We start from the raw sequence: 16,066 nt of genomic DNA, 5'->3' as shown, positions 1-16,066 counted from the left end.
GACCAAACCAAGCAATACCTTAGAGTCCAGTTAAGGAATTCAGTCTTCATCCAAAGAACAATAGAAAGCCATTAAAGAATCGTAAGTGATCAAGAATGCCTTTTGAAAAAAATCACTTTGGCTATAGTTAGGTGAATAGACTGGAGGGAAGGCAGAAAAAGTGCCGATCAAATAAAAGGCTCCTGTTATTATTTCAGATTACTTCAATAAAAAAAAAAAAAAACAGTGTTTAGAATAGAAAAGGCTTTTTTAAAACTATGAAAAACAGCAAAACACATTATCAGGAAAAGAGTGCTACATTATATTTTTTATAAATTCAGGTGAAGCTCATTTTCTCAAAGCCTCCTGTTAATTCACAGCCTTTGGATTGCACAAAAGGATAGTAGACAACTCCAAACAAGAAAGTAACCACTGAATAGTTTCACCTTTAAACATAATATAGGCTCCTTGACAGAAAATAGTTATTCATGGAGTCTTTTTTTTTCCAAATTTAATAAATCATCATGGTTTATTTAGCAAGGTTTTTTCTACATCAGATTGTGGTTTAAAAGCGGTTACTATATATGTGTGTGTGTGTGTGTGTGTGTGTGTGTGTGTGTGTGTGTGTGTGTGTGTGTGTGATATGAAGAGACTAATGTACAATCAGTAAGTCTTTTAAATCTCTCTTCCACAGATTTTCCCGAGCTTCCTGCTTAGCAGTAAAAGGCATATTTAGGTTTATATAAACAGCATTCTTTACACCTGCTTTATTAGCAGAAAATTAGTATATAAACAGCACTGGGCATGTAGTAAAAAAGTTCACTTGGGCAGCTGTGATATCTAATGTGAAAGAGTTTTTGAAACCTTAAGACTGGGTTATCTTTAATGCTTCCAACATGTCTTCAACTGCTTTAAGAGAGTATTTGGTTTCCTTCTTATTTCGACCTGCAAACTAATAAGCTGTTTATTTGTCTAGCTGCCCAGCTAGCATATTTCATGTTGTCCTTTTTCATTTTTGCACTTGTTTTTGGATTAGAAGCAGCATGACTTGTGGACATGTAAAGCCCAAACAAAGCTCTCATATTTCTGTTGTTAATTTTCAATGCCTGTGCAAAATACTTTCCTGAAAGTTCAGGGTTTTCAAGTCCACCCTGGGTATATTTAACTTCAGTATACTGCTGGCAGTAAAAGTGGTTGTATGGATTAGTCATCATAAGCTCCTCTAAACAAAAGGCTGCTTTTGCAGTCATGTTCATTGATACAAAGCTCTTCAAGTTCATGCCAACCTTGTTAATCTCCAACAAATTATTCCAGATACTCATTCAGTTCCTAAATGGCCTCCACATTTTTCCCCTGAGCTTTTCAAATAGCAATCTTATTCTTTCTTGCAGCAGTGTTAGTTGGATCTTCTTGTAAAATTTGGTCATATAGCTGTATAGCATTGTCATATCTTTCCATGGCTTCAGATCTTATGCCAGTTAGTCACTTGCCTCTGTGACTGCCAGGGAATTGTCTTCTCAACTCCTGAAGACAGAACAATGTCAAGTCATCTCGACCATAGTCTAGGACTGCAATCATCACTTGTTCATATATGATCCAAATATTATCTCCAAGCTTAGAAGCATATTCATTAATTAACTTCTCTCCAACTTCCACAGTTTGCTCACTGTTTTGGGAGTTTTCTTCTCTCCGTTTTCTCATTTTATCTCGCATTTCTTTCCAAGTGATGTTGTAAAGTTCTGAGACCTTTGCCATCTTCCTAGAATAACTATTCATGGAGTCTTATATTCAACAAATATAAATTCCTAATTCCCTTAGTGGTTGCTTCTGGAAATTACACAGACCAGAACATTACCACATTCCATAGTCTTTTTGCTGACAATGGACTGCCCCATGTGATACTGAATTGTTTGAAGATTTTCTGGAAATACAGTTTAAGGCTGGCATAATTAAATTAACTATAATCTCCTCTTTTTAATACTAAATTCTGTGATTATACTTCATTGCCTAGAACATTTTTTTCTACTTAAGATTAAGAATTCCTAGGAACAAAAGTCTAAACAGAGAAGTTTAATGAATTCTTACTAAAAATGTGACTGATTAATTAGTTCACTCATTCTATAAGTTGTTGGGTGCCCTAAATGTAGCCAACATTTCATGAGACCTTGTGTAGGGAAGTATGCAGAAAGAGTTCACATAACAGACCTGAGACTGTTGTCCCTAGAAAGACCTGCTTGCTAGTTAGCCCTTTGCTCTTATCTGGGAACTTGTATTTTGGGAAGGTTCCCCATACACCCTAATTGATAAGACTGTCTTATTATGACTATCCTATTTGTACAAACAATGTGGTTTAAGCTGAATACCTGGTCTCCTTTTGGTAGTCTGGAATTTTGGTGTATACTATGCAGAGGGTGCCTCCATGGCCAGTCCCCAATAAAAACCCTAAGCCCTTAGTTCTAATCAACTTCCCTGGTAGACAACATTCCACACATACTGTTACAACTTGTTGCTGGAGGAATTAAGTGTGCCCTGTCTGACTCCACTAGGAGTGGACTGTTGAAGCATGTGCCTGGTTTCTTCTGGACTTTGCCTCGTGTGCCTTTTCCTTTGCTGATTTTGTTTTATAAGCTTTTACTATAATAAAACATGGACATGAGTTCAGCTATGTGCTGAAATCTGTGAGACCTCCTAGGAAATCAGTGAAACTGAGGATGATTTGGGGGAGTACTGGCATAGAAAGGATAATAAAAATATATACTGAATGTGACCTCCAGCATTATAATCTTATTTGCTCATGAGATATGGACATAGGTATATTTTACATCAGTGGTTCTTAACTGAGGCTAATTTTGTCCCCCAGAGGACATTTAGCAATGTCTGGAGACATTTGTAATTGTAACAACTGCTGGGGAGGTAAGGAAGGATGGAGGGCAAGGAAGCTGCTAAACATCCTGTAATGCATAGGACAGTCCCACAGCAAAAGATTATCCAGTCCAAAGTATCAATAGTGCTGTGTTTGAGAAACCCTGAGTTTTGGTTTGCTAATGCTGACAAAATGCAATATACCAGAAATGGGTTGGCTTTTACACTGGGGATTTATTAACTTACAAGTTTACAGTTCTGAGGCTATGAAAAATGTCCAAATTAAGGCATCAACAGGATGATGCCTTCTCCCTGAAGACCGGCTACCAGCGATCCTCAGCTCCTCTGTCACATGGTTAGGCATATGGTGATGCCTGCTTGTCCTTTTCTCCCAGATTTCATCACCTTCAGCTTCTGGCTTCAGTGGCTTCCTCTCTCAGCTTCTGTGGTGTCTTTGTCTCTCAGCTTCTCTGGCTCTCTTGGCTTATTTTGGTGTTTCTCTCTGTTTTCTGGTGTCCTTTATCCTCTTATAAAGGACTTCAGTAGGAGGATTAAGACCCACCTTGAATGAGGTGGGTCACATCTCAATTGAAATAACCTAGTTAAATGGGTCCTGCCCTCAGGAATGAGTTAAAAGAACATTATCTTTTCTGGGGTACATAAAAGCTTCAAACTACCACACCCTGTCTTAGATAAGAGTGTTAGCATCCAATCAAAATAATTAATGCAGACTATAAGTACTAAGACAGGAAGAACAAAAGAAAAATAGCATAATCAGAGTTAAAGGTACCACAGAGCCTGAAACTCCTTAGACTGTTTATGAAATTTCTGAAACTTATATATCAATATCCATCCCCATATTTTTTCATATCTACTTAGTTCCCAAATGTGCTGGTTTGTATATATTATGTCCCCCAGAAAAAGCCATATTCTTTAGTGCAATCTTGTGGGAGCAGACATATTAGTGTTGACTAGGTTGGAACCTATTGATTGTTTCAATGGAGATGTGACTCAATCAACTGTGGGCAAGACCTTTGATTGGATAATTTCCATGGAGGTGTTACCCCACTCATTCAGGGTGGGTCTGAATTAAATCATTGGAGCCATATAAGGAAGTTACAGACAGAAGGAGCTCAGAGCAGCTGTGAGTGACATTTTGGAGAGGAGCTGCAGCTAAGAGAGGACAAAACTCCCCAAGAGCAACATTTTCGAGAATGCCATTTTGAAATGCAACCTGGGAGGAAGTGGACACCAGCCACGTGCCTTCCAAGCTAACAGAGGTTTTCCAGATGCCAATGGCCACCCTTCAGTGAAGGTAACCTTGGATACTTTATGGCCTTAAGACTGTAACTTTGTAACCAAGTAAACCCCTTTTATAAAAGTTAATCCATTTCTGGTGTTTTGCATTCTGGCAGCATTAGCAAACTGGAACACCAATGATTAATGAATAGGTTGTTTGGAAATATAGGGTATCATTTTCAACAGGAACAGCACCTGAATTCCTCTTTTGTAGGCATGTGCACAACTCCTCCACATACCTTAAGTGTATTGTTTCATGTCAATATTATATATAGCTCCTATTGCTACTACCAAATGCATTTGGAATGCAGGTTTCCAGATACTTATTCTCTGTGCAGATATCTTGGCATATTTCTGCAAGTCTTACTTCTGGTAATAATAAGATATTGTAGTGGTATGAAGATATGTACCTCAGGAATACATGTTCTTAAACGTACTCCATTCTGTAGGTATGAACCCATTGTAGGTAGGACAATTTGAAAAGGTTACTTCAGTTAAGGTGTGGCCCAACTCAATGAGGATAGGTCTTAATGTAATTACTGGAGTCCTTTATAAACAGAATGAAATTCAGACAGATAGGAAGCCATGGAGGGAACAGCCAGAAGCTGAACATCAATAGAACGTGTAAGAGAAGGGAAAAGACAGGTGAGACCACCATATGCATTGCCATTTGACTGAGAAGACCAGGACAAAGAATTGCGGGCAATCAGCCTGAGAATGCCAGTCTTTGGAAAGAAATCATCACCTTGATGGTGCCTTGATTAGGATTTCTCCTAGCCTCAAAACTGTGAGCTAATAAATTCCCATTGTTTAAGCCAACCTATTGTGTGGTATTTGCCTGAACAGCCAAGAAAACTAAAATTGACATGGAGGATAAACAAGATTATTTTATCTCTCCACTTTTAAAAACATGCTCTTAAATTCTGTAGTGGTATTAATATAAATGATAATGTTAGGACTTTGGGTTCAGAAAAATTAATAAAAATAAATAAATGAGAGTCTTTTAAACTCCTAACCTGCCCACAAACTAAGGCTATTCTTGGTTATAGTTGCTACAGGCTTATAGGTTTCCATTGTTAAGCAGGACAGGGGGATGAGAGGCAAACTTTAAGGAAATAAGGAGGACATAGGGATGTCAGCTATGATTATTCCCAAATAATTCTTAGTATACAGTATATATATATATAGGCATGCTGGGTGACTATAAATCAGAAGTTGACTATATTGTGTTCATATATACCATGTGGCCAATGAACTTGAACCAAGATAATCTCACAATCCATCCAGGTTATGGAATAGCAATATTACATCAATGCAGATTTTTGGTGATAGTTTTCAGTGAGTCAAGCATTTTGGAGTTAGACAGATGTGAGGTCAAATTCCTGTGATCCCACTTACTAACTGTTTGACTTTGAGGTTAACTATTTAAACTTTCTGAATCTTCATCATTATCAAATCTTCTTCATTTATAAAAGCCCCGATGAGCACAAGGTATGAAAACTTGACGCAAAGCTCAAGTGCTTAATTTGTATTAACTATTGTTCTTGTGGTTACTTTTTTCCCATCAAAATAATTTGCTGGAAAATAGGGAAGTGTGGGATACACTCACTACTTCCTGGAAAGCAGCATTAGGTGATTTATCTCTGTGGACACATGGGAGGTAAGTAAATGGGAGGCAGTAACATAGGGTAGCAGAAGCTGACAAAGACAGAAAGAAATGTGTAGCCATCACAACCAGTCTTTGAGGTAGGTTTCTCACTTGGGATAAATGAAGTCTAGAAACAGTCAGAAGTAGGACCAGACACATGGTTCCAGAATCACTGTTTTCAGGGATTAAAAACAGCATAGTCCCCCACCATGGCTGGGCATTAAGGACTCCAGGATATATTTCTGGGATTAACCCTTCTTTGCTGCGATAGAGTGCCAAATATTTCATGGATTTGGGTTAAAGTGCTGAAAGGCCAATCTAAAGCATACAATGTACTGAACCTGAAGACTGGCAGTAAGAAAGCAAATATAATTGACATAATTGTGAAAACTTGAAAGGGAAGTATTCAGTGACTTTGTAGGTATTTATTCCACTGTTTCAGGAAGAGTTTATATTTCACTACTTTTCTAATTAGTTATATTCCTATTATGTTAAAAAAAATTCCTTGTTAGACTACCAAAGCTCCATGAAAATATCCCTTAAAATATTGTATTTTTATTCTATAATTCCAAGTTCATTTAGCAACATTGTAATTACTTATTAAACTTCCTGGACACTTGGAAACTGTTAAAGAAATGTGCTGGCTGATACTTGAAACCACTGGGCCTTCAGTGAAAATTAATTTGACGTTGTGCTTTTACGTATCAGTCAGTTTCTAAATCAATGAGCTTTCCTCTGATCCCCTTTTATAAACTATGATCAGTCCTGTATTCAGCGATTAAGAAAAAATAAATTTTTATACCTGCTATTGCCCTTAGATCATGAGTAGTCCATGAAGTAACAGCATAATGTTCATAGCTGAATAAGTAGAAAAAACACTCAGTGTAATACTTTAGCTGGAAAATGCTTAGTATAGTCTCAGTAGCCAAAAACAAAACAAAGCAAAACAAAAAACAAAGAAAGAAAAAAACGTTTATTATGATCGCTTCACTCAAGCAGCCTTGAGTTATTCTAAGCACAAAAAGCCCTTGTTAAAGTAACTTGCTGTTGCTCTAATCTCAACAACAACAAGAAACTTTCTCTTCCCAGGAACCTTCCCAGCATTGCCTGCAGGAGAATTCAAGGGATATCACCATATAGTCTGATAATAAGTAATTTCTTGAAAAACAAGCCTGAATAAGGGGACGACTTCTAGATAACATGAGACAATGACAAAACCACTTTTTCTTTTCTATTTTTTTCCCATCTGCTTTCTTCTGGATCCTAGCCATTTTTTTGTCTGTTTGGGGTTATAAAAGCCCAAACCACTCTTCTCATTCTGAAATGGTCTTGGAAGGTTTTTCTTTCCTCCAGTTCTTTGTTGATGCATCTTCAATAAACTCACCTTCTCACCAAAGCAAAAAGACTTGTTTCTCTCTTTGATGCAGGCTTGATGAGATAGGTCTGTGTTTTCTGATGGTAACAATGTGAAATCCAACTAGAAACCCCCTTTCCAGTCTTACTGATTTCAAGCTCAGTGCCAGATTTGGTGTATTGTAAAAGCAACACATTCATTCAGCTTACATCACATAGAAACATGCCTACTTAAAGAGAGAGTTCATTGACCCTTATGAGGAATACTGTATACCTGTTTATTCTTTTTGTCTATTTTGTGACATACTTCTGATTACATCAACTACTTTCATTTTTATGCTCTTTTCAATGTGTGTATGTATATATATATAATGATTTGGTTTTCTTTTCACCTTTACTTTGAATAGTGTTTCCTATGTTTAAAGGCAATCAGCAATCTAAATTTCATCTGAGCTCCAATCATATGTAATTTATAAAATTTTAGAAGAACAGAAAGTAGGTACTAGGTGGCAATCAATTTAGCTTTGGAAGGACAATTTAATGTTTTATTTTCTGACAAGTCAAAAGCCTGGTGAATTTATTTAAATAATTGAAGTACTATTTTTTTTTTTTTTTTTTTTTTTGCTTGTGTGTGTCTGTATGTGAGGGAGAGAAAATAGAAAGAGACAGAGATAGAGATTGAGAAAAAACAACTGTGGCAACAATCAGTCTCTAGCTTTGGTGTTTTTATATTTCTGACAATCTAAAAAAGATTTTCAACAAACAAAAATTTAAAATTAATCCATTGCCAGGGCAAAATGTTCGTAATTCCTCTCTAAGGCAAACAACACAACTCTATGTATGTGGAGAATATGTGTGACATACATACATCCGTGAGTGCACACACCTTTGCTTTTTAATGACTTATTTTGTTTCTCCTCTCTAAGTACTTATAAGCAAAATGAAAAAAAAAAAAAAAAACCCACTAAACTGTATTAAAATTAGCATAACTTCATTCTGTGGTTGGTAGACTGAATTATGTACACCCTTAAAAGGCAAGGCATGTTATTAATTTTAATCCATGTTCCTGTGGGTGTGAATTTATTTGTAAAAAGGACCTTTTGAAGATGTTATTATTCGTTAAGGTATGGCTAACAGAATCAGGGTGGGTCTTAATCCTATCTCACCATTTATAGTCAGGAGAATAATGGCCTCCCCATAAATTTTTTATATGGTAAGTGGGAATTAAGGTTACATTTGGAATTAAAATTGCTTATCAGCTGACCTTAAAATAAACTGATTAGCCTTGGTCATCAGGTGGACCCAGGGTAATCACAAGTGTCCTTTAAAGTGAAGAGGGAGGCAGAAGATGATGTCAACGACAGAGTGATGGAGGTTAAGAATGACCCAACTGAGCATTGTTGATTTTGAAAAGGCTACAAGCCAAGGAATGCAGGTGGCCTCTAGGAACTGGAAATGGCAAGGACACAGATTCTCCCTTGGAGATTCCAGAAAGAACACAGGCCTACTGGTACCTTGATTTTAGTCCAGTGAGACCTGTTTCGACTTCCAACCTCCATAATTGTAAGATAATAAATTTACGTTGTTTTAAGCCACCGATTGTGTGCTAATTTTCTACAATGGCAATAGGAGATGAATACACCAAACTTCATAGTTCTCTGCTGCCAATAATTGTACCCTTAACTATATGTAATTCTCCCTTTCACTTGACCACACCCTCATTTGTTAATGGAAACTTTAGTTATCACATGTCATTGTGAGCAATACATGGCATAACTTGGAAATAAGTGTGTTTTCCTGTTTATATCTCTCTTTGCTTTTATTGTATCTCTTAGAGCCAAATGTCACCTATACTTTTAACTTTGTATCCCTGGTAAAAGTAATTTGGGTACCTAGTCTTTTTTAGGATAGGTAGAAACTTTAGCCAAGCTGATAGTCACAGCATAAATTGCACCTTTGCCCATTTGTAATCTATTCTTTACATAGCAGATAAAGTGATTCTTTTAAAAACCTGAGTTAGACCATATCATTTCTCTGCTTAAAACTATCAATGATTTCTTATCTCATTCTAAGGTGTATGCATCCTGCCTCTTACACATTTAATACCACAATGTATATTTACTAACAAGAGGGATATTCACTTATATAACCACCTTAGGTCTAGTCACCAAGTTGAAGAAACCTAACATTGATATAAACCTTGCAGTCCAATTTTTTCATATGTCTCAAAAATGTCCTTTTGGGCCTTTTCTCCTTCCGCATTAGATCCTATCAAGGATCATGTAGTGCATTTAATGGTGATTGTCTCTTTAATGTCTCTTCTTTCTTTTTTTCTGAAATGTGAGAACATATTGTTCTAGTTTGCTAATGCTGCCGAAATGCAAAACACTAGAGATGGATTGGCTTTTATAAAAGGAGGTTTATTTGGTTACAAAGTTATAGTCTGAAGGCCATAAAATGTCCAAGGTAACACATCAACAACTGGGTGCCTTCACTGGAGGATGGCCCATGGCATCCGGAAAACCTCTGTTAGCTGAGAAGGCATATGGCTGGCATCTGCTCCAAGTCCTGGTTTCAAAAAGGCCTTCTCCCAGGACGCTCCTCTCTAGGCCACAGCTCCTCTTCAAAATGTCACTATCAGTTGCTCTTGGGGCGTTTGTCCTCTCTTAGCTTCTCCGGAGCAAGAGTCTGCTTTCAACAGCTGTGTTCAAACTGTCTCTCATCTGCAGCTCCTCTCTCAGCTCCCGGACATTCTTCAGAGTGTTCCTTTTGGCTGTAGCTCCTCTTCAAAATGTCACTCTCAGCTGCACTGTGTTCCTTCTGTTTGTCAGCTCATTTATTTAGCTCCAGTGATTTAATTTAGACCCACCCTAAATGGGTGGGGGTTACACTTCCATGGAAATTATCCAATTAGAGTCAACACCCACAGTTGGGTGGGGTGCATTTCCATGCAAACCACCTAATCCAAATGTTCCAACTTAATCCCCACTAATATGTCTGCCCCACAAGATTGCATCAAAGAATATGCCTTTTTCTGGGGGACATAATACATTCAAACCAGCATAATATATACAGTGCAAATCTTCCTGTTTCAGTCACTCTCAAGCACATAATTTAGTAGAATTAGTCATATTTATGCTTAGCAGTCTCCTCTCTAACTTCCATTACAGCAACTTTCCCATCTCTACCCCCCACCCCCCAGCAACCTGTACTGTAATTTCTGTCTCTGTGAGACATATACTCTGATATTTTCTTTGTAGTTATCACAGGGCTTAAATTTATTGCCCTAAATCTATAACACTCTAATTTGCTTGGATAACTTTAATGATATATGTTTTAGTTTGCTAATGCTGCCAGAATGCAAAACACCAGAGATGGATTGGCTTTTATAAAGGGGGTTTATTTGGTTACACAGTTATAGTCTTAAGGTCATAAAGTGTCCAAGGTAACACATCAGCAATCAGGCCTTCACTAGAGGATGGCCAGTGGTGTCCAGAAAACCTCTGTTAGCTGGGAAGGCATGTGGCTGGCGTCTGCTCCAAAGTTCTGGTTTCAAAATGGCTTTCTCCCAGGATGTTCCTCTCTAGGCTGCAGTTCCTCAAAAATGTCACTCTTAGTTGCACTTGGGGTATTTGTCCTCTCTTAGCTTCTCTGGAGCAAGAGTCTGCTTCCAACAGTCATCTTCAAAATGTGTCTCATCTCACAGCTGCACTGAGTTCCTTCTGTTTGTCAGCCCATTTATATGGCTCCACTGATCAAGACCGACCCTGAATGGGTGGGGCCACACCTCCATGGAAATATCTCATCAGAGTTATCACCTACAATTGGGTGGGGTGCATTTCCATGCAAACAACCTAATCCAAATGTTCCAACTTAATCCCCATTAGTATGTCTGCCCCACAAGATTGCATCAAAGAATATGTCTTTTTCTGGGCGACATAATACATTCAAACCAGCACAATATACAAAAAGTATGTCCCTATGCTCCTCTGTCCACCCCCACCTTTATGTAGTTCTTGTTACAAATTATACGTTTATACATTATGAGTCCCAAACCACTGATTTATCATTACATTTTATGCATGTGACTTTTAGATACTTTAGGAAGGAAAAAAATTGGAATTACAAAACAAAAAGACAATAGCACTGGTATTTAAATTTAACCCCAATGTCGTTATCCTTACTGGAGATCCTTATTTCTTATATTTTTTTATTTTTATTTTTATTCTAATACTAGATATACAAGCCAAAATTTCTCCTTTTAGCCACATTCAGATATATATTTAACCACTTATACTCACAATGTTGTGCTACCATCACCACCATCCATTACCAAAACATATCCATTGTCCTTATTTCTTCATGTGACTTTGATCTATTGTCTTGTCTCCTTTCCTATCAACCTGTAGAACTCTCTTCAGCATCTCTTGTAGGGCCAATCCAGTGGTAATAAAATCATTCAGCATTTGTTTATCTGGGAATATTTTAATCTCCCCCTAATTATTGAAAGAGAGTTTTGTTGAATGTAGAATTGTTGGTTGGCATTTCTTTTGCTTTCAGCCCTTGAAATATGTCATGCCATTGCCTTCTTGCAACCATGGTTTCCCCCCAGAAATCAGCATTTAATCTTACTGGGTCTCCCATGTATGTGACATGTTGTTTCTCTCTTGTAGCTTTCAGAGTTCTCTCTTTATTTTTGCAATTCAGCAGTTGGAGTATAATATTTCACAGTGTTAATCTATTTGGGTTCATACTGTTCGGAGTTTGTTGAGTGTCTCAGATGTGTATATTCACGTCTTTCATTAAATTTGGAATGTTTTCAACCATTATTTCTTTGAATATGCTTTCTGCTCCTTTCTTTATTTCTCATTCTGGGATTCCCACATTGTGCATTGCTATGCTTGATGGTATCCCACAGTTTCCTCAGGTTCAGTTCTCATTTCTCATTTTCCTCCTCAGACTGGATGATTTAAATTGCCTGATCTTCATGTTCATTTATTCTTTCTTCTGCCAGCTCCAATCTGCTATGGAATCACCCAAGGGGATTTTTAATTATTTTTACTGTCATCTTCAGCTCTGTTTAGTTCCTTTTCATATTTTCCATCTCTCTATTGATAATCTCTTTGTATTCATCTATTGTTTTCCTGATTTCCTTTAGTTCTTTGTCCATGTTTTCATTCAGCTCTTTGTGCATGTGTGGCACTATTGCTTTAAAGTCTTTTCTGGTATGTCCTAGGTCTTGTCCTTCTCGTTGATAGTTTCCAATGCCTTGATTTTCGACTTTGCCTGGCCATAATTTCCTATCTTTGTATGTTTTGTAATCATTTTTTGAAACCTGGAAATTTTCGAATGTTATCACTGGAAATTAGACTCTGAGTCATTTGTTCCTTAAGCTTGTATATAGTTTGTTTTGTGGTAGAGCTTTCCTTGAATGCCTGGAGCTCACTAAAAAAAGAAGGGAAAAAGAAAACACCTTTCCCAGTCTTTGCAGATTGATCAGTGTTACTGTTCTTCAAAACTTATTGATACAATGAGTTTAGAGAATAGCTCCAGCCCAAAGCATAGGGTCCTCTCTGATGCTTTCTGCACATGTATCTTTTCTTGGGCATGCTTGTGTGGCTCCAGGAATCCCTCCATTTACACAGATTCAAATGTCCCCTCTTCCCTAGGAAACAGTTCCCTTATGATCCCACTCACTGCTCTGTGCATCCTACATCCAGAAATCCCTCACTCCAGGCAGCCACTTGACTGCTGTTCCATAACATTTTGTAGGAGAGTTCTAAAAACTGCCTTCTACATATAGGGTAGAGACATCAAGTCCCTCAGGCCACCACCATATAGACTAGTGCAGACATACGTGCTCCTAGTATGTGTACAAAGTTTGCTTTGCTTCCTCCAGACAGGGACTTGGGATCTGCACTGACAGCATGGGCTTGTTCTACACAGAGTCAGTGAGGGGATAGGAGAGCAGCCAGCCAGAGTGTAGTGAAATCCTACCACTTTTAAAGTAGGCTTTACCTAGATTTGGTTCTCACCCTGGTTCTGCAAGCCTTTAACTGTTTTCTGGGACTCTTGTTTCCATCGGCTCTTGCTGGTGGTTCAAGGCTTCTGTATGGAGGGTAGAGGCCTAAACCATCCCACTCTGACATCTTGATTGGGGCCAGAATGGTTGATAGGAGTATGAACTAATGTTAAAATTATGTTTGAACATGCTTTCCAATCCATGTTCTCTGTATTATACTGTGCTGCTTCTTTTACACTATACATAAATCCTGGGACCCATGCTCGCTAATCACGCTCTTTATCTAGCATTTTCTCTGATTTATTTTCTATCACTATAGCCATTCACACTCTATTCAGGCACACATGCACGTATACACACACATCCACGTGCACTGGTAGTGACATTATAAGTGACATTATAACAATAATGAGATTGACTTTTATGGTGACCCTTAGAATCAAGTTCATTTTTTAATGAAAACATTATAGTCTTAATAGTTGCTTATCTATAATAATACTAATTGGGAGAGTAAACAAAATTGTCCTGTGGAATTTGCTTTCTTATTATTTTTGAGATTTTACTGCATTTTCCTGTATAACAGTGGAAATTATTGTCCTTTTTTTTTTTATGCAAGCAAAAAGTCTTTAATACTACCACTCATTGCAGACCTTGCAAAAAAAGTTAAAATGTATATAAAAATGTAGAGTAGAAAGCCTTTTACTCTGAAGCCTGGTCTTGGGTAAGTCCTGTTGGAAAGGCAGAGCTATGCCCTGAGGTATGCATGATGATCCTTGTCACTGCTGCCTTTACAAATTCGGAGATTTCTGTTTAGATCTCACTTGATTCACATGCTGACCCAAGACAGCATGTATATAGCAACAGTATTTGCCACTAGAAGTGAAGTCTGGCATGCAACTCCTCCACTGAAGGCAGTCTCCCCAGAATTCTAGGCCAAACCTTTTGTTCTCATCATTACTGCTAACTATTATTAAGCTCAGCTGCTCACATAGATGTTATTTTTTCTTCTTTCCTTAGTTTTGAGACTGCTTTTTTTAAACTATGAAAAAGCTGTAAAAATACAATTTTCAAGCATATAAATAAGCACCTAACTTTGAGTGAAATGCAAGCTGTGGTCTATTTTTTATAAACACTGTGTTGCAATGTCTTCTTAATTACCTTCCTCCTTACATAAGAGAAATAATTGACCAAATTGTAAATCAAAATCAAGTCCATTGCTTTCTCATAGTTACATCTAGTGCATTATTTTATAAATTAAATCTTTGTTCATTGTCTAAGAAGATGGACATTCTCTACAATGTTTTTCAGCTTGGTGGTGTCTCCTTCCATTACTGTAATTACAGTTTTAAAATAAGTAAATCTTCAGTTAAAGGGATTTTTATTAGAAATGGTCAAAGTAGTAGTATCTGTTACTGTTATCATCTAATTTTCAATATAGTGATGAAACCCAAGTGTTTGAATTGTCCACCACTACAAGTGATCTATCCAAGTTTGGCATTTGAGCCGGTAAAATTCATTTTGCATTTGCAGCTACCAGGAACTTGATTTAATATGCATATGCATGTATGTATTGTCCTTTTATTTTTTCTGACTCTTGTTTTGCTTTGCTCTCCTGCTGAGTCATTTATTTTGAAATCATTTAAGTCAGATTTATATTCTGTCTAAATATATAGTTAATACTTTTAAGGTAAGCCCTATATTCTCTTGAACCATAAAGAATTTTTATCCATAACCTTTCAGTGAAGATATATCACTTTCTACAACTAATAGTAATTTATTAATGGATTGGAAAGTCAAACTGTATTCAAATAATTTATATAATGTTACCTTGCCAGAAGAATATTATTTTAATTCAAATCCAATCAAACATTTCTTGAAAAAATATTTGGTAAACATGTACTGCTTCTCAAGCTTGGACTACGAGTATAGTGGTGAACTAAAACAGATATATACCTGCCTATGTGGATCTCACTATAGTTTGCTGATACATACTTAGTTTGGGCAGAGACATAGAAAAAAAATGGTAGGTATTATCAATCTTAATATTTCTATGAACAACGTGTACTTAATAATTTTCATTACTTTAACTGTGAAAACATAGGGTCTTTAACTTCTTAGGAAAATGTCTTTGCTATCAAATCTGAATATGAAGAACCATACTACATAAGATGATGTTAACATTTTTCAGACTTGAATGTATTTGTTTATATCATAATGTAGAAATTTCATAATTGTAACATTAAGTGAACATAAAAATATGGAGAAAGAAAAAAGTTATGTGTGTGACCTACAAAGGTAATTTTTGGTAATAATAGAAGCAAACCTGTGAAGTTGGCTTGACTTGAATATTAACATCTTAGGTATGGGCTTGAAGAATTTAACTTCCCAAATCCCACTACCAGTTAATGGAGTTAGGTCACTATGAAATGAAGTGTTGTCCTTACAGAGATTCTTAAAATATTTAAAAAGCTTCCAAGACAGTTTCGTCGTATGCTTTGGAGAAAGTTGCTCTGTCTAATGTATCTTTCCATAAGTTATGATTCCTTTACTTGAATTAGATCTAATGAAACTAAATTCAGTGTTTAAGCCTTTGTAAAAGTGACTTTGATCAGTCTTAGTGAGGAGAGAGTACTTTATAGTACATATGTTTCCTGATATGTACACATCTGAATATATATATATAGCACGTTGGACACAGACACCATCTGTGTGTATGCTACAATTAAGTTCTATAATTTCATGTACCTATCAGTCCCTTCTGCTTGCATTTCCACGATTGAAAAAGTCTGCCCTTTGTTTGTGACTGGTGCAGCTATTTACAGAGAGTGGTGATGTTTGCGATACAGATCACCTCACAGGATACCTGACACCTTTCTCAAAAAGAGATCTTCTCTGATTACAGT

The 16,066-nt window shown here is 36.9% G+C and overlaps 1 protein-coding gene and 1 pseudogene across 6 annotated transcripts in view; one reads left to right on the top strand and one right to left on the bottom strand.

The window, feature by feature from the left end:
• Positions 1-16,066, top strand: part of PCDH15 (protocadherin related 15) — a 1,822,477-nt gene that overhangs the window by 878,530 nt on the left and 927,881 nt on the right. The window lies entirely within an intron of this gene.
• Positions 845-1,734, bottom strand: LOC119510536 (annotated as a pseudogene).

Source organism: Choloepus didactylus, chromosome 15, assembly GCF_015220235.1.
Source record: "Choloepus didactylus isolate mChoDid1 chromosome 15, mChoDid1.pri, whole genome shotgun sequence".
NCBI classification, from domain to species: Eukaryota; Metazoa; Chordata; class Mammalia; order Pilosa; family Megalonychidae; genus Choloepus; species Choloepus didactylus.
Note: the sequence above shows the minus strand (reverse complement) of the source record. Positions and strands in the feature narration are given on the sequence as shown.